The 26201-nt window shown below is 39.6% G+C and overlaps 1 long non-coding RNA gene across 2 annotated transcripts in view; it reads right to left on the bottom strand.

The window, feature by feature from the left end:
- LOC131382279 (uncharacterized) overlaps positions 1–26201 on the bottom strand; it is a 135471-nt gene that overhangs the window by 97176 nt on the left and 12094 nt on the right. For both annotated transcript variants that reach the window (XR_009211588.1, XR_009211589.1), the window contains exons 2-3: positions 16402–16508; positions 4853–4975 (exon numbers count right to left, since the gene is read on the bottom strand). This is a non-coding gene — a long non-coding RNA (uncharacterized LOC131382279). The remainder of the gene's footprint in view (positions 1–4852; positions 4976–16401; positions 16509–26201) is intronic.

Genomic DNA, 26201 nt, shown 5'->3' with positions numbered 1-26201 from the left:
AGAAGATGCATTATGTTAGTTTATCATTTTAAATAAATTCTCAACAAGCTGTTTACCTGTCAGTCTGTATCTGTGGGACTATTTGTGTAACATCAGATAAATGAGCAATTAGAGAGTTTAAAGGGCTCTTAAATGTGGTGGAGCTTGTAAACCTGAACTCCCAGGGATGGTAAATGCCACATCAAATGTCTTCAGTACATACTCCGTGTCTACCTTTTGTTTCAACAGCTGGATCATGACACTCCCTGTCCTAATCTAAGGACATCTGCCTCCTAGCAGCATATAATGGGAAAACTGGTGACCTGAGACACAAGTCACTTGGATTCTCGATTCAGCTATTCTTGGGTAACTTTGACCAAGTCAACATTTCTCTGTTATTTTGTTAATAAATTGAGAGGGTGAAATGAGAATTTTTAAAAGGGTACTCCAACCTCTAACTTTCTATGCCTGTATGGATCTATGACTTTGTGTGTAGCTTCATTCTTTACAATTTCCTAGGCAGGATTCTAAACAAGAGCAAGTTTAGCCCTCAACAAATATTGGTGATCATCATCATCATTATTACTTGATAAAGTAGAAAAGCCTATATGAAAAACACTAGTAAAACTAGCAGAACCAGGATCTAAAATTTGACCATTAAAGACTCATTTATTTGGTTTTAAAAGGTTTAAAATATCTCAGACAGGAGGAATGCTTTAAGACAATGGATTTTTTTAAAGTAGAAACAATTTTTTAAAAAAGATAAAGCCCTGTACAAACCACAGGTATAAGTGTTTCTGTATGAATTGGGGATTGGGCAGGGACCGCTCAAGATCCCTCCAGTTAGCCATTATTTGACCCCCACTTGGGCCCAACGGCACTGTCTCAAATACCCAGGATTCCCCAGCGGACAATTTAAAATGTACTGCTTTAAGCCAACAACCATTTACACTCTTTAAGGATTAAAGAGCCAGCAAAGATTAAGATGAGTGATTGGGAATGGAGAAGTGTAGGGTGAGACAGACTTAAGAATACAAGGGAAAGAAAAGAAACTGACCTTTATTGAGGGCCTTCCGTCCACCAGATATTTTGCTATATTCTTTAAATTTGCAGTAATCAGAAAGAATTGAAATTATAAATATTTTCAGAGGCCTGGTACCATGCCATGGCTTTTTAAAGCCAATCCCTCTATTTGTGCAGCAAATCCCATCTCTACTACTCTGCTCAAGACATTGCCCGGAAAGTCTAACCTCTTTCTTCTGTCTCAGTCGTCTCTCATCTAGATCACACCCCTAGCTTCCTAATGGCTTCCCCACCCATTCACAATGTATTCTAAAACTCACCACCAAAGTGACCCTTCTCAAGACACAAACCAGATCTTAACTCTACTCTGTCTAGTGTCTGCAAATAATTCCCCATTACGCTCAGAGTAAAAGCCAAAGTTCTTCACAGGTCTCCAGGGGCCACACGATCTCAGCCAGGTCCCTGCCTTTCCATCTTCCCTCACTTTCTCTCTGCTATAGCCACACTGGTTCCCTGCTATTCCTGGAAAATCCCAAGCTTGCTCCAGCTTGTTGCCTTTGCATTGGCTATTCCCTCTGCTTGACACATGGCCCACTCTCTACTTCCTCAAGCCTTCATTCACTTCAGTGTCCCCTTCTCAATGAGCCCCCCTTGAATTCCCTATTTAAGGTTGCAGCCCACCCACCCACTTGAGCATTTCAATGTCCTTTCCTTTTATGTAAATTTATATGTTGAAGTCCTAAACCCCAGTACCTCAGAATGAGATCTTATTTGGGAATACGGTAATTGACGATGTGATTAGGAAAAATAAAGTCACAGTGGAATAGAGTGGCCCTAATCCAATATGACTGGTGTCCTTATGAAAAGGGGAAATTTGGACACAGAGATGGACACACAAACAGGGAGAAAACCTTGAGAAGTTAAAATTGTGCTGCCACAAACCAAGAACTATCAGAAGCTAGGAAAGGGGCCCAAAACAGATCATTCCTAGTGCCTTCAGAGGAAGCATGGCCCTACCCACATTTTGATCTCAGATTTCTGGCCTCCAGAACTGTGAGAAAATAAACTTGTATAACATAGTAAACATTAAATTAATATTTTCAAATTAATAAATGAAAAAATTCGCCTCCTCTCCTTTGTGTTCTCAAGAAACAATCATAAAATTCTGCCTTACTTTTTTATGCCTTAGCTCTCAGACTTTTCTCTGACTCTCCCCCAACCCCACCCCACATTACCTATTTCAACTACCCATCTTCCTACCCCTGGAGACAATAATAGCATGTTTGGTCCTAATAGTGAGAGGAGTATGATCCAAGAATGTATAGCTACACTCATGTTGCACATATTTAATTTTCATAGTACCCCTGTGAAGCAGATATTGTAACACCATTTTACAAATGGGGAAATTGAGACTCATAAAATTAAGTGATATGCCCGTAGCATCCTGTGCTTAAAATGTTGACCTTAGCACAGCAGCTTCTCAGAAGAAGGAGTGGCATCTTCACCTGTGTATTGCGAGCTCCCAGGCCAGGCTGGGCACGCAGTAGGTGCTCTGTGAACACTGCTAACTTCTCCATTGTGTCACCCCTGGCAAATGGCAAAGCTGGACTGAAACACAGCCTGACATGACAGCTCGCACTCTGGCCATACCCAGAGAACATGGCCCACAGAACACGGGCCGCACCACAGCTTCCTTTAATTTTTACTAAAGTTTTTCAGCAGCTTCACCTCCCTACTATCTACCCAAAACAATTTCCCAACCCATGTTAATAACCCTCTGGGCACCCTCACATATACAAATGTGCAAATGTAGGGTTTTTGTCTTTATTTTTTTAATAGGATCTCATACATACATATGTGCATCTCGCTTTTCTCATTCAGCAATATTCCTGAAAACTTCAGGTAAACTGGTTTGACTCTAAATTATTCTTTTTATTGACTACATGGTATGAATGCATCATCATTTATTCAACCTTATGCCATTGTTGGGTGTTTATTTCCTGGGCTTATTGGTCGGTTTTTTGTTGTTAGTGTTGCTACATAAAACATTTTTATTGAAGTGGTATCTATAAATAGATTCCCTGGAGTGAGATTATCATATTAAAAATTAAATGTATATATGCTTCTAGTTGTTATAATGAAAATTTTCAAACATGTAATGAACTCTATTGCCCAGTTTCAGCAGTTATCAACTTATGTCCAATCCAGTTACCTCTAATCTTTTATCCATTTCCCTACAGTGCAGATTATTTTGGAAGGAAAAAGAACAGATTACTTTATTGCTTTATCTGTAAATAGTTCTGTCTGTATCTCCAAGAGTTGAAGACTTTTTTTAGTTTTCTTTTTTACCTCATGAACTAAGACAGAGGACTCTTAAATAACATAATCAATATCATAAACACATCTGAAAAAACTAATAATTTCTTCCTCATCATCCTGAGATCATCCAGGTGTCACTATCATTAGAATGCTTAGGGATGGCCAGGAGTCTCTCCTGCTAAAATGCCTGGGGTTGGCCAGGAGTCTCTCCTGTTAGAATGCCTGGGGTTGGCCAGGAGTCTCTCCTGTTAGAATGCCTAGGGTTGGCCAGGTGTCTCTCCTTAGAATGCTTGAGTTTGCCCAGGTGTCTCTATCATTAGAATGCCTGGGGTTTTCAATGTTTAATTTTGCTCAACTGAATCATAAATTTACACATTGTTCAAATCAACATATATATGTTTTATGCATTATAATTGGTTAATATGCCTGTTGTCTCTCAGGTCTCTCTTATCTATACATTTCCCTTCTTCACGTATCCATGTCTCTCTGTCCTTCTGTTGGTCCTTGCTCCCCTCCCCTTCTCTCTCCCCTTCCCTTGTCTCTCTCTCCAACCCCCCATGTCAATAACTTTGTTGTAGAAACCAGGCCATTTGTCTGTAGAGATTTCCACAATCTGGAATTTGAAATTGCATCACTACAATATTATTTAGCTTATTCCTCTGTCCCCAACAATTGGTACTTAGATCTAGAAGCTTGGTAAGATTCAGGTTAGATGTTTTTGCAAGAATACTACAGGTAGTATTGTGTACTTCCATCAGGGGGCACATAATGTCTGATCGTCTCCCTTTGGCGCTATTAGCAGTCACTGATGATCTTGGTCTAGATTCTTCTTTTCAGTAGAAGCTGCAAAGGGGAGATACTTTTTAATTCTGCCTTTCATTTGTTAGCTGGCATACTTCTATCAGGAGGAAATTCCCTTTATCAATTTGTTCATTATCCTGAGCTGCGGTTCATGTAAGAAAGTCTATATATTCTTTTCCTTTATTTACCAGGTTTAAAAAGAATGAATTAGTTGGTCAAGCATGGTGGTGACATCTATAATCTCAGCAATTTGGGAGATTAAGGCAAGAGGATCACTTGAACCCAAGTTCAAGATGAGCCTGGCCAGTATAGGGAGACCTCGTCTCAATAGAAAGATTAAAAATTAACCATGCATGTTGACATATGCTCCCATAGTTATTTGGGGGGCTGAGGTGGGAGGATCGCTTGAGCCTGAGTAGAGATCATGCCACTGGACTCCAGCCTGGGCAACAGAGTAAGACCCCCTCTCAAATAATAACAATAGAATTAGTTTTCTAGTATCCTCTAAGTGAGAGCTGTTGGGATCTTCGTTTCACTTATCTTTATGAACTCATGGATTTTAAATGTGAATAGAGGGTTAACAAAACTGGTGCTCTTTCTCTATGGAAAAATGACCTTGATTTAACTTTCTATCTTGGTTTCCCTGGAAACCTAGTAAAGGTGGAATGTCAGCGATGTTACCAAGCAACATTTCCTATGGTAAAAATGACGTCTAATTATTAAACTATACCTGCTCTGGGAGGACTGTAAATGAATTATAAATAGCTGGTGGGAATCCATAGTTTGAACTTCTCTGAATGCAGTACATTCTTGACACTGGGATGCACCTTGCTAGGATCCCTGGAAGCTATTCCTATGGGAGGAAAAACAGATATTACCTTATGTGGAGAATAAGGCAGTTAAGCCAGATGGCTCCCATACTCATTCTCTTAGGCCAAGTTCTGCAAGAAACAGACTATGAGAGAGAGAGATTTGCACCCAGGTTTACTGGGGAGTGCTTTTGGGGAATGAGGCCAACAGGACTGGACAGATTACTGGGGAGTGCTCTTGGAGAATGTGCCGAACAGGACTGGGCATAGGAAAAAGCTAAACTGTAATATAGTTACAACTGTAAACCTTAGCCAATTCTTCAAGGACCTCCTCACTAGCATGGGCGGCCCTTAAAGTTGTCCCAATTTAGGCAGGGCTGCTCCCTGAATAGGGGAGTAACCCTGGGCAAGGCAGCTTCCCTCCTCTGAAAGCAATTCCCAGAGAAAGATTCAGCTGTGACCTGTGAGCAGCCAACACTCTAAGCAACTGGAGAATGAGTGCCTCAATCCTACAAAGGTAACTGTGCAGCACACCACAGCATCACTATACCCACTCATTTGGCTTCATTTCTTCACACCTGACCCTGCCCTGCTGCTGTGCTGTTTTTCCTGTTCTACCATTTATCTTACATTTCCTGCCCAGATCTGGAATCACTCATTCCTCCAAAACGCCCTACTTCCTTTTAGTCATACTCAGAGACTACTTTGGGGAATAAATGAGACCCATTACTACTGGGTAAGTCATGGTCTCTGGGCCTTTTCTGCGGCCAGTTTTAGAAATATTCTTTTTTCCAGATAAAATACATCATGGTTTGATATTGATATTTCAGACTCAAATTCAGGACTGTAAGATTTTCCTGACATCAGCAGTTGCCCATCGGTCTGTCTTTTCTATGTCAAAAATTCTGATTCACATTGACATCAACATAATTCATCCTTTTATTGTACAATACATGCACAACACTTTCAGAATAACACTACCCCTAACGATGTGACTACTGGAATAATTTTTAAATTATCTTTGTTTTATTTGTTTTTAGGGATAAACCCCACTGGAGATGTACAGTAAAATTACTGTGCTTTAAACTAACTTGAAATAATTCCCCACCAACTTAGTTTGTAGTTACACTCATTTGTTTTGCTTTGCTTTTTTTACAATTGCTCTTTTTACTTTTGTTTATAATTATGTAAAATATTTTGATGATTTTAAAACCACTTCTTTAAGTTGAGGTATACAGTCCCTTCCACTCTGTTGCCACCTTTGATCATAAATCTAAGCTTTTGGTTTATCTTTTCATATCATATGAATATATAAAACAGAGACCTAAGACCTTTACTGAGATGAATGGTAGCATATTACATGTACATTTCTACACCTTGCTTTTTTCACTGAATAATATATCTTTAAAACCAGTTTAGGATGCTAGACAGGGGTTTTTCTTGTTATAATAGCTGCAGTAGACACAATTGTGTGGATGTACCTTAGTTTATATAACCAGTTCCTATTGATGCATATTCAGATTGTCTCTAGTTTTGTGCACAAATAATGCCATAATCATCCAATAAATGATTTTTTTTTTATTTTTGTCCGTGTATCTTTGGGAGAGATCCTCAGAAATAGTATTGTTAAGTCAACAGGTAAATGTAATTTAGACAGTTATGTCAAATTCCCTTCTAATAGGGTTTGTGTCATATAACATTCTCACCAGTAATGTATGGGAACGCCTGGTCCCCAAGTTTTGCTATGGAGTGTGTTCACAGTTTTTTTGAATTTTGATAATCTGATGGGCAAAAAAAATGTTATCTCAGTCTAGTTTTATTTTGCATTTCTATTATGAGCAAAAGTGAGTACATTTACATATGGTTACAGGCCATTTATGTTTTTTCTGTAAACTGTCATATTCTTAGCTCATTTTTCTATAGGAGTCTTGATCTTTTTAATCTAAAATTTTAAGAAGCTTTCTAGATGTTAAGGAGATAAAATCCTTGCCTATGATATAGGCCACAAATTATTTCTAATTTTTTATTGGTCTTTCTGCTTTGTTAGTGGGGTTGGTATTCTTGTGGGTTTTTTTCTTTTTGCTGTCTCTGTCCTTTAAAAGATTGTTGCTGTAATTATCAGTTTTTCATTATCAATCTTTTTCCCTTTATTGCTTTTGTATTTTGTGTCATAATTAGAAAGATTTTCCCCAATCCCAGGTTATAAAGCAATTAACACAAGCTTTCTTCTATTACTTATAAGATTCTTTTAACCACATTTAAATCTCTGATCCTTTCAGAATTTTCCCTGTGGATAGTATGAGAAATGGATCCAATTTTGTTTTTATACATAAGGCTATCCAGTCCTCCTAACCCTATATATTAAATACTCCTTTTCCATCACTGATTTGAAAAGATATCATTATCAGACATTAAATTTCCATTTGCAATTTGGTCTATTTGAATTTTTTTATTCTAGCAGTCAATTATTTTACCACTACCAATACTGTTTCAAATAAAAAGTTATTGTGTTTTAATATTTATTATAACATTGTAATATTTAGTACGGCATTTATTGCACATGGGTTTCTCGAATCTTTAAAGATTTATCAGAATTCCCTGTCAAAAAATATTTGGTCCTGGCGCCCATTTGTGGGAGAGCTCATTTGTTATTTTCTCTACTGAATCTATGACAGTTGGTCTGTTTAGACTTTCTATTACTGCTGGGATCAATCTGGCAAGTTGCATTTTTCTTAAAAAATGTCCATTTCATTTAGGTTTTACAATTAATTTGTTTCCATAGTTGTACACAATAGTCCAGTATAATCTTTTAGAATTTCTGTTTTGATTATTACATATCACTTTTATTTTGTGTATTTACACTTTCTCCGTTTTTTTTCTGCTAGATATATGGGTGTTTTGACAATGCGGTTCATTTATTTTTCAAAGAATAAGCTTTTTAGTTTATTTGTCATTTATTTGTCAACAGAAGTTTTCTGATGCATTAATTTCTGCTTTTATCTTTATTAATTTCCTCCTTCTGCTTTTTGTTTACCTTGTTCTTTTAGAGGCTCTTTGAATTGGGTCTTAACTCACTTCTACTTTTCATTTTTATTGATAAAGATAGTTAATATTATAAATTTTTCTTTGAAAACTACTTTATATAGATTATAATATGTCATGATTTTATTATTTTATCCATAATAAATTATGCAATTTTATTTGCATTTTTGCTTTGATCTAAATGTTACTTAATATATGTTTTTTCAAGTTCCTGGGAGGAAGATCCTTTGGATATTTCCTTTCCAGCATTGATTTCATTAATTTTTTCATTGTGACCAGAAAATATTATTCCTACTCCTTGGAATTTATGGAGGTTTTCTCTGATTGCTAAAATATGGTTAATTTTCATGAATGACTCGTGCATTTGTTTTTGCTTTTTAAGTTTTAAGTTTGGGGGTACATGTGAAGGTTTGGTACACAGGTAAACATATGCCACGGGGATTTGTTGTACATATTATTTCATCAGCCAGTTATTAAGCCCAGTACCCAATAGTTACCTTTTCTCCTCTTTTCCCTCCTCCCACTCTCCCCCCTCAAGTAAACCGCAGTATCTGTTCTTTCCTTGTTTTTGTTCATAAGTTCTTATCATTTAGCTCCCAGTTTTAGGTGAGAACATGTGGTATTTGGTTTTCTGTTCCTGTGTTAGTTTGCTAAGGATAATAACCTCCAGCTTCATCCATGTTCCCACAAAAGACATGTGCTTTTTCTTTTTTATTGTGGAATAGTATGCCATGGTGCATGTATACCACATTTTCTTTATTCAATGTGTCACTGATGGGCATTTAGGTTAATTTTGAGTCTTTGCTTTTATGAATAGTGCTGCAATGAACATTCATGTGCATGTGTCTTTATGGTAGAATGATTTATACACCTCCGGGTATATACCCAGCAATGAGATTGCTGTGTTGAATGGCAGTTCTGCTTTTAGCTCTTTGGGGAATCACCATACTGCTTTCCACAATGGTTGAACTAATTTACACTCCCACCAACAGTGTATAACTATTCCCTTTTCTCTGCAACCTCACTAGCATCTAATATTGTTTTACTTTTTAATCATAGCCATTCTGACAGGTGTGAGATGGTATCTCATTCTGGTTTTGATTTGCATTTGTCTGATGATCAGTGATATTGAGCTTTTTTTCATATGATTTTTGGTGGCATGTATGTCTTCTTTTAAAATGTGTCTGTTCATGACCTTTATCCACTTTTTAATGGGGTTGATTTTTCTTACAAATTTGTTAAAATTCCTTATAGGTGCTGGATATTAGACCTTTGTCAGATGCATAGTTTCCAAATCTTTTCTCCCATTCTGTAGGTTGTCTACTTACTCTGTTGACAGTTTCTTTTGCTGTGCAGAAGCTCTCCAGTTTAATTAGATCTCATTTGTCAATTTTTGCTTTTGTCGCAATTGCTTTCAGTGTCTTTGTCATGAAATAGTTGCCCATTCCTATGTCCAAGATGATATTGCCTCGGTTGTCTTACAGGTTTTTCTTTTATAGTTTGGGTTTTACATTTAAGTCTTTAATCTATCTTGAGTTAATTTTTGTATATGGTGTAAGGAAGGGGTCCAGCTTCAATCTTCTGCATATGACTTGCCAGTTATTCCGGAACCATTTATTGAATAAGGAGTCTTTTCCCCACTGCTCATTTTTGTCAGCACTGTCACAGATCAGATGGTCATAGAAGTGTGGCTTTATTTCTGGGCTCTTTATTCTGTTTTATTGGTCTATGTGCCTGTTTTTGTACCAGCACCATGCTGTTTTGGTCACTATGACCTTGCAGCATAAAGTTGAGTAACATCATGCCTCCAGCTTCATTCTTTTTGCTTAGGATTGCTCTGGCAATTTGGGCTCTTTTTTGGTTCTATATGAAATTTAAAATAAATTTATCTAGTTCCATAAAGAATGTCATTGGTAGTTTGATAGGAATAGCATTGAATCTGTAAATTGCTGTGGACAGTATAGCCAATTTAATGACACTGATTCTTCTTATCTGTGAGCATGGGATGTTTCTCCATTTGTTTGTGTCTTCTCTGATTTTTTTGAGCAATATTTTGTAATTTTCATTGTAGAGATCTTTCATCTCCCTGGTTAGCTGTATTCCTAGGTATTTTATTCTTTTTGTGGCACTTGTGAATGGGATTGCCTTTCTGACTTGGCTCTCCATTTGGCTGTTGTTGGAGTATAGGAATGCCTGTGAATGCATTGTGAAATTCTTGTATTGTGTTATTCAGCTCTGTCAGAACTGTTACGTTCTTTTTTATACTGACTACTTCATTCTTCAGCTCCTGTATTGCTTTATTGTGATTCTTATTTTCCTTGAATTGGGTTTTCCTATCCTCCTGAATCCTGATGATCTTAGTTGTTATTTATATTCTGAATTCTATTTCTGTCATTCTAGCCAGTTCAGCTTGGTTAAGAACTCCTGTTGGAGAATTGGCACAATTATTTGGAGGACATATGATAGATACTCTGGCCATCTGAGTTACCAGTGTTCTTGCACTGGTTCTTTCTCATCTCTGCATGTGGGTGTTTTTTTTTAACTGCAGTGTAGATTGAGTACAGTCAATACACTTATTTTCTGGATGTCTTCACTGGGCCAAGACTTTGTGCAGGATCTTTATTTGAAGCTGGCTTCTGTCTCTGGTTTCAGAGGAAGGTATGTTAGTGAGGGATTTTTGGTGCTGAAGGTTTAGGGTGCGATTCAGCAGGTGGAACTTAGGTTTATTGGTCAGTTGGTAGACTCTTACTTGGTTGTGTGGCTCCCTTATGTTCTGTCACAGTTGCAACCATGTTCCCTGCCAAAGCTTTGAAAGTATGGGTTCCTCTATCCCTTGAGTGATGGCTATAGATCATAACTAGGCATTCCTAGGCTGCCCACTGCAGTTCTGAGATGATCCCAGTGTTTGTGTCCCTTCCCCAACTTGGAGGTAGTAGAGAAAGGTATCTTAGTAGTGGCTGTGTCCAAGGGTCATTTGCATGTCTCCTGGGGGCTCTACCCCAGAGAGACAAAGGCCAGCAATCACTCAGTGCAATCAGCCTAGGATGGGGGGTCTGTTCTATGGGCCCAAGCCAGGGGTTTCCTGTCTTGTGATGAGCAGTAGGGGGAAGGGGGATCCCTTGGGAGAGAGACTAGACACTTCTCCTTGGGTTGACTGCAGCTTGTTGGAAGTATGGATAAGGCACTTAGGGTCTTTGGTCCTTCATTACTACAAGGGTGGCAAGGGCAGTTCCACTGCCAAGGCAGTGGCAGAGAGGCTTTCAGTTGCCCCTGGAGGCTCTGCCTGGGGAGTTGCCGAGTTGCTACTGGCTCAATAGCTCTGGTGAGGGGTGGCTGGAGGCCCAGGCCTGGAGGACCTGCCTTGTGAAGAGATACGGGATTGAGCACCCATGTAACAATCTGGCCACTTTTCCATAGAGCTGCTGTAGTATGCTTGGGGCCCATTCCATTCCCTGTCACCACAGAGGCAAGTTAATGCTTTCTTTGTAATTAGACTATATCTGATATCTGTATAATATCTTCAGTTCTTCTTTACCAGGGGTCTTACTCTGTTCTGAAACATGGTATCTCAGGCAGCTCCAGCACCACTGGACACAGGAAACTCCTGGGTCTCTGACTCTAGCTCTCCTCAACCCCTTCTCTCATGTGCATTTGAAAAGATGGTCTGTTGTCTGTTACTAGGATTCAGAAGTATTCATTATATTGTTTAGATTTACAATCTTACAAATGTTTGTACAATTGATCTGTCTGATTGAAGAGCTGTATTAAAGTCTTTAATTTTTTATAGGTGAGTTAAGCCTATTTATGTTGTTTGATTTGAGCAGTATTGTTGGCTTTACTTCTATCATATTATTTTATATTGTACTTTTATTTTTACTATATATACAAAGACTATATTTAAGCTACATGCTCTATTTCTGTTCTCCATTTTAGATATTTTTCCATTTAAAAATTATTTGTTTAATGGTTACTATACCAGATTAAAGATAGTAAAAAAAATTCTACTCTTATATTGAGAAATAAAGTCTATAAAGTCTAATTCTTTCTCTTAAATCTTGTCTGGCTTTAGTAACTGCTTGATCAATAGAATGCAGCAGAAATAGTGTTGTAAGACATCAATATTAGGTCAGAAGATGCCTAGTAGCTGTCACACAGATCCCTTAAAATATTTGCCCTGAGAGCCTGAGCTGCCATATAAGAAGTCTGATTACTTGAGGCCACCAAACTAAAGAGACCATGGCAGTCTTAGCTGAACCCAGTCTTTGAATGAACTCTGCCAAAGTGTCAGACATGTGAGAAAAGCCAATTTGAATGTTTCAGAGTAGAAGACTTCTTAGTTCCAAGTCATTAAAAAAATCTATGTCCAATCATTAGTTAACCATTAAGTTAACAGAATAGAGATTTCAGTGACCACACATAAAAAGAATGCAGACCTTACAGAATTTGTTCAGAAAGTTATTTAGCAAACCAAAACTATAAGCAGCAACAACAACTAACCCTGGGGAAGGCAGAGTCTGAATTCCAGAATTCAGATTATTATCTTTGAAATGTCTGGCTTATTACTCTGTTTTTGTATTACTATAAATATATACCTGAGACTGGGTAATTTATTAAAAAAAGAAAAAAGAAAAAAAATTCGCTCATGGTTCCGCAGGCTGTACAAGAAATATAGTGACTTCTGCTTCTGGGGAGGCCTCAGGAAACTTATAATCTGATGTAAGGTGAAGGGAGACCCAGGATTTCACATGGCCAGAGCAGGAGGAAGAGAGAGTAGGGGGAGGTGATAAATACTTTTAAACAACCAGATTTCATGAGAACTCTCTATCACAAGAACAGCACCAAAGGGGATGGTGTTAAGCCATTCCTGAAAAACTGCTCCCATGATCCAATCACATCCCACCAGGTCCCACCTGCAACATTGGGGATTACAATTCAACATGAGATTTGGCTAGGTACACAAAACCAAACCATATCATTTCATTATCAACAAAAATTACAAGACATACCAAAAAAAAAAAAAAAAAAGAGAGAGAGAGAGAAAGTATGGCCCGTTCATGGAAGAAAAACAAGCAGTCAATACATATTATTCCTGAAGTGCAGACATTGGTTTTCTAGGAAAGGACTCAGAATTCACTATTTTAAAAAACGTTGAAGAACTAAAGGAATTTATGCCTGCAGAACTAAAGGAAAGTGTAAGAACAATAATAAAGATTATGAGTAAAGACAAACATTAAAAAAAAAAGAAATTCAGCAGTCCATCAAAAAAATAGAAATTCAGGATGACATAAGACATCATTGCCGGGCATGGTGCTTCATGTCTGTAATCCCAACACTTTGGGAGGCTGAGGCGGGCAGATCATGAGGTCAGGAGATCAAGACCATCCTGGCTAACACGGTGAAACCCCGCCTCTACTAAAAATAGAAAAAATTAGCCAGGCATGGTGGCACACACCTGTAGTCCCAGCTACTTGGCAAGCTGAGGCAGGATAATTGCTTGAACCCGGGAGGTGGAGGTTGCAGTGAGCCGAGATCCCACCACTGCACTGCCTGGACAACAGAGCAAGACTCCATCTCAAAAAAAAAAAGACATCATCAAGCATACTAGCATAGGCTGGTATATGGTAATTATAGAAGTACAAAAGAGAGAGAATGAGGAAGAAAGAAAATTGAAGAAATAATGGCTAAAAACTTCCCAAAGTTGATGAAAAACATGAAGCTACATATCAAAAATCTCCACAAATTTGAAACATAATAATAAACTCCAAGAGATTCACCCTGGACACATCATAATCAAACTATTCAGATAGAAACTTGAAAAAATAAGAGAAAAGCCATGAATTTACTTATCTCACATGAGAAGTGATTCACACACAATCTTCAGTAAGATTAACAGTAGATTTCTCTTCAGAAATAATGGAAGCCAAGACTACAGGGAGGCAGAGCAAGATGGCCAAAGAGAAATTTCCATCAATCATCCCCCGCATGGGAACACCAAATTGAACCGCTATTCACACACACAAAAAAAACCACTTTCATAAAATCCAAAACTCAGGTAAGCAATCACAGTACCTGTTTTTAATATCATAGTAAGAAAAGAGGCACTGAAGGGGGTAGAAAACATAGTCTTGAATCACCTGCAGCACACCCCACTCTCATTCCCTGGTGGCAGCTGTGTGGCACACAGAGAGAATGTATGTGCTTGGGGGAGGGAGAGCAAAGTGATTGTGGGATTTTGCATTGGAACTCAGTGCTGTCCTGTCACAGCAGAAAGCAACACAGGGCAGAACTCAGTGGCACCCACAGAGGGATCATTTAGACAAGCCATAGCCAGAGGCAGATTTTCTATCCCAGCAGTTGAAAACTGAGTACTGGCAAGCCCCTCCACTGTGGGATAAGGTTCTCTGGGGTCCTAACTAAACTTGAAAGGCAATCTAGGCAACAAGGTCTGCAATTCCTGGGCAAGTCCTGGTGCTGTGCTGGGATTAAAGCCATTGGACTTGGGGTGCACACGACCTAGTGAGACACCAGCTAGGGTGACCAAGGGCTTGTGTCACCCCTCCCCGACCATAGACAGCTCAGCTCACAGCTCTGGGAGAAACTCCTTTCTTCTGCTTGAGGAAAGGAGAAAAGAGAGTAAAGAGGACTTTGTCTTGCAGTGTGAATACCAGCTCAACCATAGTAGAGCAGGGCACCAGGCAGAGTTGGGAGGCCACTATTCCAGGCCCTAGTGAGAGGTGACAGCGTGCTGGCAGCCCTCGCTCGCTCTCAGTGCCTCCTTGGCCTCAGCACCCATTCTGGCCATGCTTGAAGAGCCCTTTAGCCCACCGCTGCACCGTGGGAGCCCTTCTCTGAGCTGGCCAAGGCCGGAGCCGGCTCCCCTGGCTTGCAGGGAGGTGTGGAGGGAGAGGCACAGGAAGGAACTGGGGCTGCATGTGGCGCTTGTGGGCCAGCGTGAGTTCCAGGTGGGCATGGGCTCGGCAGGCCCTGCACTCCGAGCAGCCGGCCAGCCCCGCCAGCCTGGGCAGTGAGGGGCTTAGCACGTGGGCCAGCAGCTGCTGTGCTCAATTCCTCACCGGGCCTTAGCTGCCTCCCTGCGGGGCAGGGCTCAGGACCTGCAGCCCACCATGCCTGAGCCCCCCCCACCCACTCCCGCCCCACCATGGGCTCCTGTGCAGCCCAAGCCACCCCAACGAGCACTGCCCCCTGCTCCAGGGGGCCTAGTCCCATTGACCACCCAAGGGCTGAGGAGTGCAGGCGCATGGCACAGGACTGGCAGGCAGCTCCACCTGCAGCCCTGGTGCAGGATCCACTGGGTGAAGCCAGCTGGGCTCCTGAGTCTGGTGGGGACTTGGAGAATCTTTATGTCTAGCTAAGGAATTGTAAATACACCAATCAGCACTCTGTATCTAGCTCAAGGTTTGTAAACACACCAATCAGCACCCTGTGTCTAGCTCAGGGTTTGTGAATGCACCAATCAGCACTCTGTATCTAGTTAATCTGGTGGGGACTTGGAGAATATTTATGTCTAGCTAAGGGATTGTGAATGCACCAATCGGCACTCTGTTTCTAGCTCAAGGTTTGTAAATGCACCAATCAGCACTCTGTGTCTAGCTCAGGGTTTGTAAATACACCAATCGACACTCTGTATCTAGCTAATCTAGTGGGGATGTGGAGAACTTTTATGTCTAGTTCAGGGATTGTAAACACACCAATCAGCACCCTGTCAAAATGGATCACTCAGCTCTCTGTAAAACAGACCAACCGACTCTCTGTAAAATGGACCAATTAGCAGGTCAGCAGGATGTGGGTGGGGCCAGATAAGAGAATAAAAGCAGGCTGCCAGAGCCAGCAGTGGCAACCCACTCGGGCCCCCTTTCCACAGTGTGGAAGCTTTGTTCTTTTAAGCTCTTTGCAATAAATCTTCCTGCTGCTCACTCTTTGAGTCCACACTGCCTTTATGAGCTGTAACACTCACCGTGAAGGTCTGCAACTTCACTCCTGAAGCCAGCGAGACCAGGAACCCACCGGGAGGAACGAACAACTCCAGATGTGCCACCTTAAGAGCTGTAACGCTCACCGTGAAGGTCTGCAGCTTCACTCCTGAGCCAGCAAGACCACGAACCCACCAGAAAGAAGAAACTCTGAACACATCCGAACATCAGAAGGAACAAACTCCGGACACGCCACATTTTTAAGAACTGTAACACTCATCGCAAGGGTCCGCGGCTTCATTCTTGAAGTCAGTGAGACCAAGAACCCACCAATTCCAGACACACTAGCTTCCAGAGGACATTTCTAGACACACTTTGGGCCAGAAGGGACCCACTGCCTTGAAGTTAAGAACCCAGTCCTGGAAGGATTCATCACCTGCTAACTAAAGTATCCTTGGGCCCTAAATAACCAACAGTGGTAGAGAGGCCATACTCACCTTGATGAGTACTGGGTCTCAACTTTGGTCAGAGTCAGCGCCATGCTGGCTTTAGTTGTGGTCCAGCATATTCCCAGCTGTGATGTGAAGGTGAGAGACTTCTTATGCTTGAGGAAAGGAGAGAAAAGATTGAAGGAGACTTTGCCTTGCAGCATAATATCAGCTAAGCCGCAGTGGAGTAGAGCACCCAGTGGGATCCTGCAGTCCTCGATTCAAGGCCTTGGATCCTGGACACTATTTCTGAACCTGCCCTGGGCCAGAAGGGAGCCCAATTCCCTGAAGGAAGAGACACAGGCCTGGCTGCATTCATCACAGGCCAACTAAAGAGCCTCTGGGCTGTGAGTGAACATCAGCAGTAGCCAGGGAGTGCTCACCATGGGCCTGTGGTGGTGGTGGCTACGCAGAGAGACTTCTCTGCTTGAGGAAAGAATGGGAAGGACTTGGTCTTGCAGCTTGGGTGCCAGCTCAGTAATAGTAGAATACAGTACTAGCTAGATTCCTAAGGTTCCTGACTCCAGGTCCTAGCTCGTGAATAGCACCTGTGGGTCTACCTGGGGCCAGGGAAACTTATGTCTTGAAGGGAAAGACACAAGCCTGGCTGGATTTGCCATCTGCTTACTGTAGAGCCCATGGGCATTAAGTGAATGTAAGTGGTAGCCATGCAGTGGTCACTGTAAGTTTTGGGTGAGCCCCAGTGCTGTGATGCCTTTGAGTCTAACCTGGCACAGTCCCAGTGGTGGTGGCCACAGGGGTGTTTGTATCACCCCACAACCAAGTCCATGAAGCTCATCATGGAGAGAGAGACATTGTTTGGGAGAAAGTAAGAGAAGAGAACAAGAGTCTCTGCCTAGTAATTGAGGGATTTCTATTGGATCTTACCCAAGACCACCAAGGTGGTATCTATATGAATCTGCAAGAGCCATAGTGTTACTGGGCTTGGGGCATCCCCTAATGCAGATATGGCAGTAGTAACCAAAGACTTAGATCACAACACCCAAATCCTTTTGAATACTTGGAAAGCTTCCTCAAGAAGGATGGGTACAAACAAGCCCAGAAGGCAAAGACTATAATAACTAACTCTTCAATGCCCAGATACCAATGAATATCCACAAACATCAAAACCATCTGGAAAAACATGACCTCACCAAATGAACAAAACAAAGCACTAGTGAATAATTTCAGAGAAACAGAGATATGTGACCTCAGACAGAGAATTCAGAATAGCCATTTTGAGGAAACTCAATGAAATTCAAGATAACAGAGAGAAGAAATTCAGAATCCTATCAGATAACTTTAACAAAGAGATTTAAATAATTTAAAAGATTCAAGCAGAAATTCTGGAGCTGAAAAATGCAATTGACATATAGAAGAATGCATCAGAATCTCTTAACAGCAGAATTGATCAAGAAAAAGAAATGATTCATGAGCTTGAAGACAGGCTATTTGAAAATACACAGTTGAAGGAGACAAAAGAAGAAAGATTAAGAAAAATGAAGGATGCCTACAAGATCTAGAAAATAGCCTCAAAAGGGCAAATCTAAGAATTATTGGCCTTAAAAAGAAGGTAGAGGGAGAAATAAGAGTAGAAAGGTTTTTCAAAAGAATAATAAAAGAGAACTTCCTGAACCTAAAGAAAGATATCAATATTTAAGTACAAGAAGATTATAAAACATCAAGCAGATTTAACCCAAATAAGACTACCCAAAGACATCGAATAATCAAACTCCCAAAAGCCAAAGTTAAAGAAATGATCCTAAAACAGCAAGAGAAATCAAACGAATGATATACAAAGGAGCTCCAATATGTCTAGCAGCAAACTCATCAGTGGAAAACTTACAGGCTAGTAGAGAGTGGCATGACATATTTCAAGTGCTGAAGGAAAAATATTTTATTCTAGAATAGTATATCTGGCAAAAATATCCTTCAAACATGAAGGAGAAATAAAAACAAACAAAAGGACTGGGTGCGCTTGGCTCATGCCTATAATCCCAGCACTTTGGGAGGCCGAGGTGGGTGAATCACGAGGTCAGGAGATTGAGACCATCCTGCCCAAGATGGTGAAACCCCATCTCTACTAAAAATACAAAAATTAGCTGGGTGTGGTGGTGCGTGCCTGTAATCCCAGCTACTCGGGTGGCTGAGGCATGAGAATCGCTTGAATAGAGCAGGCGGAGGTTGCAGTGAGCTGAGATCGTACCATTGCACTCCAGCCTGGCGACAGAGTGAGACTCTGTCTCAAAACAAACAAACAAACAAACAAACAAACAAACAAAAGCTGAGAGATTTCATCAACACCAGACCCATCCTACAAAAAAATGCGAAAGGGAGTTCTTCAATCTGAAAGAAAAGGACATTAATGAGCAATAAGAAATCATCAGAAGGTACAAAACTCACTAAATGTATAGAAAAATAGAATATTATAACACCATAACTGTGATGTATAAGATACTCATATCTTGAGTAGTAAGACTAAAAGATGAACCAATCAAAAATAATAACTACAACAACTTTAAGAAATAGTACAATAAAATATAATTAGAAACAACAGTGGAATGAATTTAAAGAGTTTTATTAGTTTTCTCTTTGGTTTTCTTATGTATTCATTATTAATTTGTCATTGGTTTAAAATTTGGGATTGAGTCCAAGATGATCAATTAGAAGCAGCTGCAGTCTGTGGCACTCACAGAAAGGAATGAAAAAACAAGTGAATTCAGGATCTTCAACTGAAATATCCAGGTTCTCACATTAGAATTGACTAGGCAAACAACTCAAAGAAAAGCAGGGTGGGGTGATGGCCCATCCAGGAGTGGCACACAGCCAAAGAAACCCCCACCCCCAGCCAAGGGAAGCAGTGAGTGATTGTGCAACCTGGCCCAGGAAACCACACTTCTCCAAAGAGCATTGCAACCCACTGATCAGGAGATCCCCTCATGAGCCCACACCACTAGGGCCTTGGGTCTGCTACACAGGGCTCTGTGGAGTCTTGGCAGAGCAACCACTCAGGCACACACAGATACCCAGGAGTTTTACATTCTCCATCCCCAGGATCTCCAGCAAGGTGGAAGATCTGTCCATACATATCGCTAGGAAGGGGACTGAATCCAGGGAGCCAAGCAGCACTGTTCTGTGGGCCCCACTTCCACAGCACCTCACAAGATGAGAACCACTGGCTTGCAATTCCAGCTAGCCAATGGCAACAAGCTGAAGTCTGCCTGAGAGGTGGCTGAGTTTCCAGAGAAAGGGGTGGTCACCATCTCTGAAGTTTGGTAGACTCAGCCATTCCAGCCTGCCGGTGTTGGAGAACCCAAATGGCCTGGACGAGGAAATGTCCCCCAAAATACAGCACAGTTGCTTTGCCAGATTGTGTTCAGACTGATTCCTTAAGGGGGAACCCAATCCATTCCTCCTCACTGGGCAGGACTTCTCTGTGGAGGTTTCAGCCAATCCAGCCATGGATAGAGCTCTGATCTCTCCCTGTGACAGGGCTCCCAGTGGGAAGGGGCAGCTGCCATCTCTGTGGTTCAGTAGCTGCAGCCATTCCAGGCTTTGGAGAATCCAAATGGTCTAGACAAGGAAGGGCCCCCCTGCCCCAACAACACAGGACACCTGCTCTACAAAGAAGTAGCCAGACTGCGTCTTTAAGCAGGTTCCCTGATCCCATTCCTTGTGACTTGGTGAGAACTCCTAACAGGGGTCTCCTGCCACCTCTTACAGGCATGCTTGGTCTGGCAACAGGTCGGTAGCCACCTGGAACAAAGTTTCCAGATGAAGGATCAGGCTGCCCTCTTTGCTGTTTCCCAGGCTTCACTGGTGACATCTCCAGGTATGGGAAAAACCAAGGCAACTAGGGTCTGAAGTGGACCCCCAGAAAACCAAAGTAGTCCTATGGAAGAGTGGCCTGTTAAAACAAACAAACAAACAAACAAACAAACAGAAAACAAAAACAACATCAACAAAAAAATACTCCACAAAAACCTTATTCAAAGGTCAGCAACCTCAAAAACTGAAGGTAGATAAGCCCACAAAGATGAGAAAGAATCAATGCAAAAATGCTGAAAACTCAGAAATCAAGAGTGCCTCTTCTCCTCCAAATGACCACAATGCCTCTCCAGCAAGGGCATAGAACTGAGCAGAGGCTGAGGTGGCTTAATTGGAAGAAATAGATTTCAAAAAGATGGGTAATAATGAACTTCACTGAGCTAAAGGAGCAAGTTGTAACCCAATGCAAACTGATTTCTTTGAGCAGTGGTTTGTAAATCCCTTTAAAGAGGTCCTTCACATCCCTTGTTAGCTGTATTTCTAGTTATTTTATTTTTTTGTGGCAGTTGTGAATGGAAGTTCATTCATGATTTGGCTCTTTGCCTGTTTTTGGTGCATAGGAATACTAGCAATTTTTGCACATTGATTTTGTATCCTGAGACTTTGCTGAAGTTGCTTATCAGTTTAAGGAGCAGTTTAAGGTCCTGTCAGGGATGCAGATCCTCAGGAAGACTAGCTAATGGATGCTGGACTTAATACCTAGGTGATGGGAAGATCTGTGTAGCAAACCACCATGGCACATGTTTACCTATGTAACAAACCCACACATCCTGCAAATGTACCCCTGAACTTAAAAGTTGAGGGGAAACAATTGGGTTATAAGATATTATTTGCAAGCATCATAGTAACTTCTAGTCAAAAGACATACAACAGATACACAGAAAATGTAAAGCAAGAAATTAAAACAGGCCATCAGAGAAAATCACCTTCACTAAAAAGAAGACAGGAAGAAAGAAAGAAGACAAGACCACAAAACATCCAGAAAACAAATAACAAAGTGGCAGAAGTAAGTTCCTACTTACCAATAAGAACGTTGAAGGTAAATGGACTAAACTCTCCAATCAAAAGACAGAGTTCCTGAATGGATTCTTTTAAAAGCAAGACCTAACAATCTGCTGCCTACAAGAAACACATTTTACCTATAAAGACACACATAGACTAAAACATAAAGGGATGGAAAAAGATATTTCATGCCAGTGGAAACCAAAACAGAACAGGAATAGCTACACCTATATCAGAGAAAATAGGTTTCAGGAGAAAAACTGTAAAAAGTGACAAAGAAGGTTATAATATAATGATAAAGAGATCAATTTAGAAAGATTATATACAATTGTAACTATATATGCATCCAACACTAAAGCACCCAGACATAGAAAGCAAATATTATTTGAGCTAAAGAGAGAGATCGACCCCAGTACAATAGTAGCTGGAGACTTCAACACCCGACTTTCAGCATTGGACAGATTGTCAAGACAGAAAATCAACAAAGAAGCATCAGACTTAATTTGCATTATAGACCAAAGAGACCTATTAGATAGTTACAGAACATTTCATCCATTACTACAGAATACACATACTTTTCCTCAGAACACGAGTCATTCTCAAGGAGAGACCATATGTTAAGCCACAAAACAAGTCTTTAAAATTAAAAAAAAAAAAAGAAATTATATCAAATACCTTCTTTGACCACAATGGAATGAAACTAGAAATCAATAAGAAGGAATTTTGGAAGCTATATACTGCATGGAAATTAAACAATATGCTCCTGGATGACCAGTGGTTAATGAAGAAATTGAAAATAAAATTTAAAAATTTCTTGAAACGATAGACTGGATTAAGAAAACATGGCACATATACACCATGGAATACTATGCAGCCATAAAAAATGATGAGTTCATGTCCTTGTAGGGACATGGATGAAACTGGAAAACGTCATTCTCAGTAAACTATCGCAAGGACAAAAAACCAAACACCACATGTTCTCACTCATAGGTGGGAATTGAACAATGAGAACTCATGGACACAGGAAGGGGAACATTACACTCCGGGGACTGTTGTGGGGTTGGGGGAGGGGGGAGGGACAGCATTAGGAGATATACCTAATGCTAAATGACGAGTTAATGGGTGCAGGAAATCAACATGGCACATGGATACATATGTAACAAACCTGCACATTGTGCACATGTACCGTAAAACCTAAAGTATAATATTAAAAAAAAAAAACTAAAAAAAAATTTCCTGAAACAAATGAAAATGGAAGCACAACATAGCAAAACCTATGAGATACAGTGAAAGCAATACTAAGAGGACCGTTTATAGCAATAAATGCCTATATCAAAAAAGTAGAAAACCCAAATAAACAACTATAAATCATAACAAAGACTTTAAAAAGTAAGCAAACCTAACTTAAAATTAGTGGGAAAAAAAAGAAAAATATCAGAGCAAAAATAAATGAAATTGAAATTTTTAGAAAATACAACAGATCAAATAAAAAAAAATTGTTTTTGTAAAAAGATAAACAAAATTGACAAACTGTTATCCAGACTAATATAAAAAGGACTCAATCAAATAAAACCAGAGATTAAAAAGGAGACATTACAACCAATACTGCAAAAATTCAAAGGCTCATTAGAGATTACTATGAGCACCCTCTAATGCTCATAATATATTACAATTATTATAGTGCAATATGTTGGAAAACCTAGAATAAATGGGTACATTCCTAGACACATACAACCTACCAAGATTGAACCAGGAAGAAATTCAAAACGTGAACAGACCAATAACAAATAATGATATCAAAGCCATAATAAAATATTCCCCAGCAAAGAAAAGCTCAGGAACTGATGGCTTCACTGCTGAATTTTGCTAAAGTTTAAAAAAGAACTAATACCAATCCTACTCATATGATTCTGAAAAATAGAGAAGAGAATACTTCCAAACTCATTCTACAAAGGCAGTATTATCCTGATACCAAAACCAAACTAAGACACACCAAAAAGAGAAAACTACAGGCCAATATCCCTGATGAACCTTGATGCAAACAACTTCAACAAAATACTAGCAAACCAAAAAACAACACATTAAAAGTTAATTCAACATGACCAATTAGAATTTATCCCAGGAATGCAAGGATGGTTCAATATAGACAAGTCAATCATTGTGATACATCATATCAACAGAATAAAGCACAAAGACCATATGAGCACTTGATAAAACTCAACATCCTCTTCTTATGATAAAAATCGTTTAAAAAACTGGGTATAGAAGGAACATACCTCAACACGGTAAAAGCCATATACAACAGACCTATAACTAGTATCATACTGAATGAGGAAAAACCGAAAGACTTTCTTCTAAGATCTAGAGCAAGACAAGGATGCCCACTTTTACATCTGTTATCCAACACAGCACTGAAAGTCTTAGCTGGAGCGATCAGATAAGAGAAAGAAATAAAGAGCATCCAAATTGACAAGGAAGAAGTAAAATTATCCTTGTTTGTAGATGATATCATCTTATATTTGAAAAAAACCTAAAGAGTCCACAAGAAAACCGTTAGATCTTATAAACAAATTTAGTAAAATTCTAGGATACAAAATCAATATATAAAAATCCGCAGCATTTCTATATGCCAACAGTGAACAATCTGAAAAAGAAATCAATAAATTCCATTTACCATAGCTATAAATGAAATTAAATACCTAGGAAGTAACTTAACCAAAGAAGTAAAAGATCTCTATAATGAAAACTACAAAATATTTATTGAAGAAAGTAAAGAGGAGGCAAAAGATGGAAAGGTATTCCATACTCATGAACTGAAAGAGTCAATATATTGTTAAAATGTCCATACTCCCCAAAGCAATCTACAGATCTAATGCAACCCTTTTCAAGATACCAATAACATTTTTCACAGAAATAGAAAAAGAATCATCCAAAAATTATATGAAACCAAAAAAGACCCAGAATAGCCAAAGCTGTCCTGAGCAAAATGAACAAAACTAGAAAAATCACATTGCCTGATTTCAAATTGTAACAGAGCTATAATAACCAAAACAGCATGGTACTGACATAAAATAGACACGTAGACCAATGAAACAGAAAATAATCCACATACTTACAGTGAACTCACTTTCAAAAAAGGTGCCAAGAATGTACACTGGAGAAAAGACAGTCTTTTCAATAAATGGTGCCAGAAAACTGAGTATCTTTATGCAGAATAATGAAACCAGACCCCTATCTCTCACCATATACAAAAATCAAATTAAAATCAATTAGAGACTTAAATCTAAGACGTCAAACTATGAAACTCCTACAAGACAACATTGGGGAAGCTCTCCAGGACATTGTTCTTGGCAAAAATTTCTTAAGGAATACCCTGCAAGCACAGGAAACCAAGGCAAAAATGAACAAATGGGATCACATCAAGTTATAAAGCTTCTGCACACCAAAGGAAACAATTAACAAAGTGAAGAGATAACCCACAGAATAAGAGAAAATATTTGCAAATTATTTATCTGATAAGGGATTAATAACCAGAATATACAAGGAGCTCAAACAACATCTATAGGAAAACATCTAATAGTGCCATTTAAAAATGGGCAAAAGGAGATCATGGCAGATGGGAGGCAAAACTAAATTGTAGATCCACTCAGATGAACAGAGGAGCATGTGGATTCTCACATTGTGAATTCTTACTCCAGAACCACTGCACAAGTAAGTCAGGAAAGCTGAGGGAATCCACATATCCACTGAAGAAAACAGATTGCTCCTGCAGGACCCAGGATACACTCCAAATGCTATGCTGGTATCCATGGCTGAGAGACCCACAGATGGTTCACATCACAGGACTCTGTGCAGACAACCCCCAGTACCAACCTGGAGCCTGGTAAACCTGCTGGGTGGCTAGATTTAAAAGAGCAATAAAATAATCACTACAGCTTGGCTCTCAGGAAGCCATATCCCTAGGAAAATGGGCAGAGTACTACATCAAGGGAACACCGTGTGGGACAAAAGAATTTGAACAATAGCCTTGAGCCCTAGACATTCCCTCTGACAGAGCCCACCCAAATAAGAAGGAACAGAAAACCAACTCTGGTAATATGACAAAACAAGGCTCATTAACACCCCCCAAAAAATCACACTAGCTCACTGACAACAGATCCAAACCAAGAAAAAAATCCCTGATTTACCTGAAAAAGAATTGAGAAGGGCAGTTATTAAGCTAATCAAGGAGGCACCAGAGAAAGACAAAGCCCAATTTAAGGAAGTTGAAAAAAATGATACAAGAAATGAAGGGAGAAATCTTCAATGAAATAAATAACATAGATAAAAAGCAATCAAAACTTCAGGAAAAAATGGATGCACTTATTGCAATGCAAAATGCTCTGGAAAGCCTCAGTAATAGAATCAAACAAGCAGAAGAAAGAACTTCAGAACTCAAAAACAAAGTTTTCAAATTAACCCAATCCAACAAAGACAAATGAAAAAAATAAGAAAATACCAACAAAGCCTCCAAGAAGTCTAGCATTATGTTAAACAACCAAACCTAATAAGAATGATCATTCTTAGGAAGAAGAGAAATATTCCTGAGGAAGAAGAGAAATCTAAAAGTTTGGAAAACATATTTGGGGAAATAATCAAGAAAAACTTCCCTGGCCTTGCTAGAGATCTAGACATCTAACTACAAAAAAAAAAAAAAAAAAAAAAATAAAAAAATGGCAAAAAAAAAAAAAAAAAAAAAAAAAAACCTCAAAGAACACCTGGAAAATTCACCACAAAAAGATCATTGCCTGCGCACATTGTCATCAGGTTATCTAAAGTTGAGACAAAGGAAAGAATCTTAAGAGCTGTGAGGCAAAAGCACTGGAAAACCTATCAGATTAACAGCAGATTTCTCAGCAGAAATCCTACAAGCCAGAAAGGAATGGGGCACAATCAGCCTCCTTAAACAAAACAATTATCAGCCAAGAATTTTGTATCCA

Source organism: Hylobates moloch, unplaced genomic scaffold (genome assembly GCF_009828535.3).
Source record: "Hylobates moloch isolate HMO894 unplaced genomic scaffold, HMol_V3 SCAFFOLD_22, whole genome shotgun sequence".
Lineage (NCBI taxonomy): Eukaryota > Metazoa > Chordata > Mammalia > Primates > Hylobatidae > Hylobates > Hylobates moloch.
Note: the sequence above shows the minus strand (reverse complement) of the source record. Positions and strands in the feature narration are given on the sequence as shown.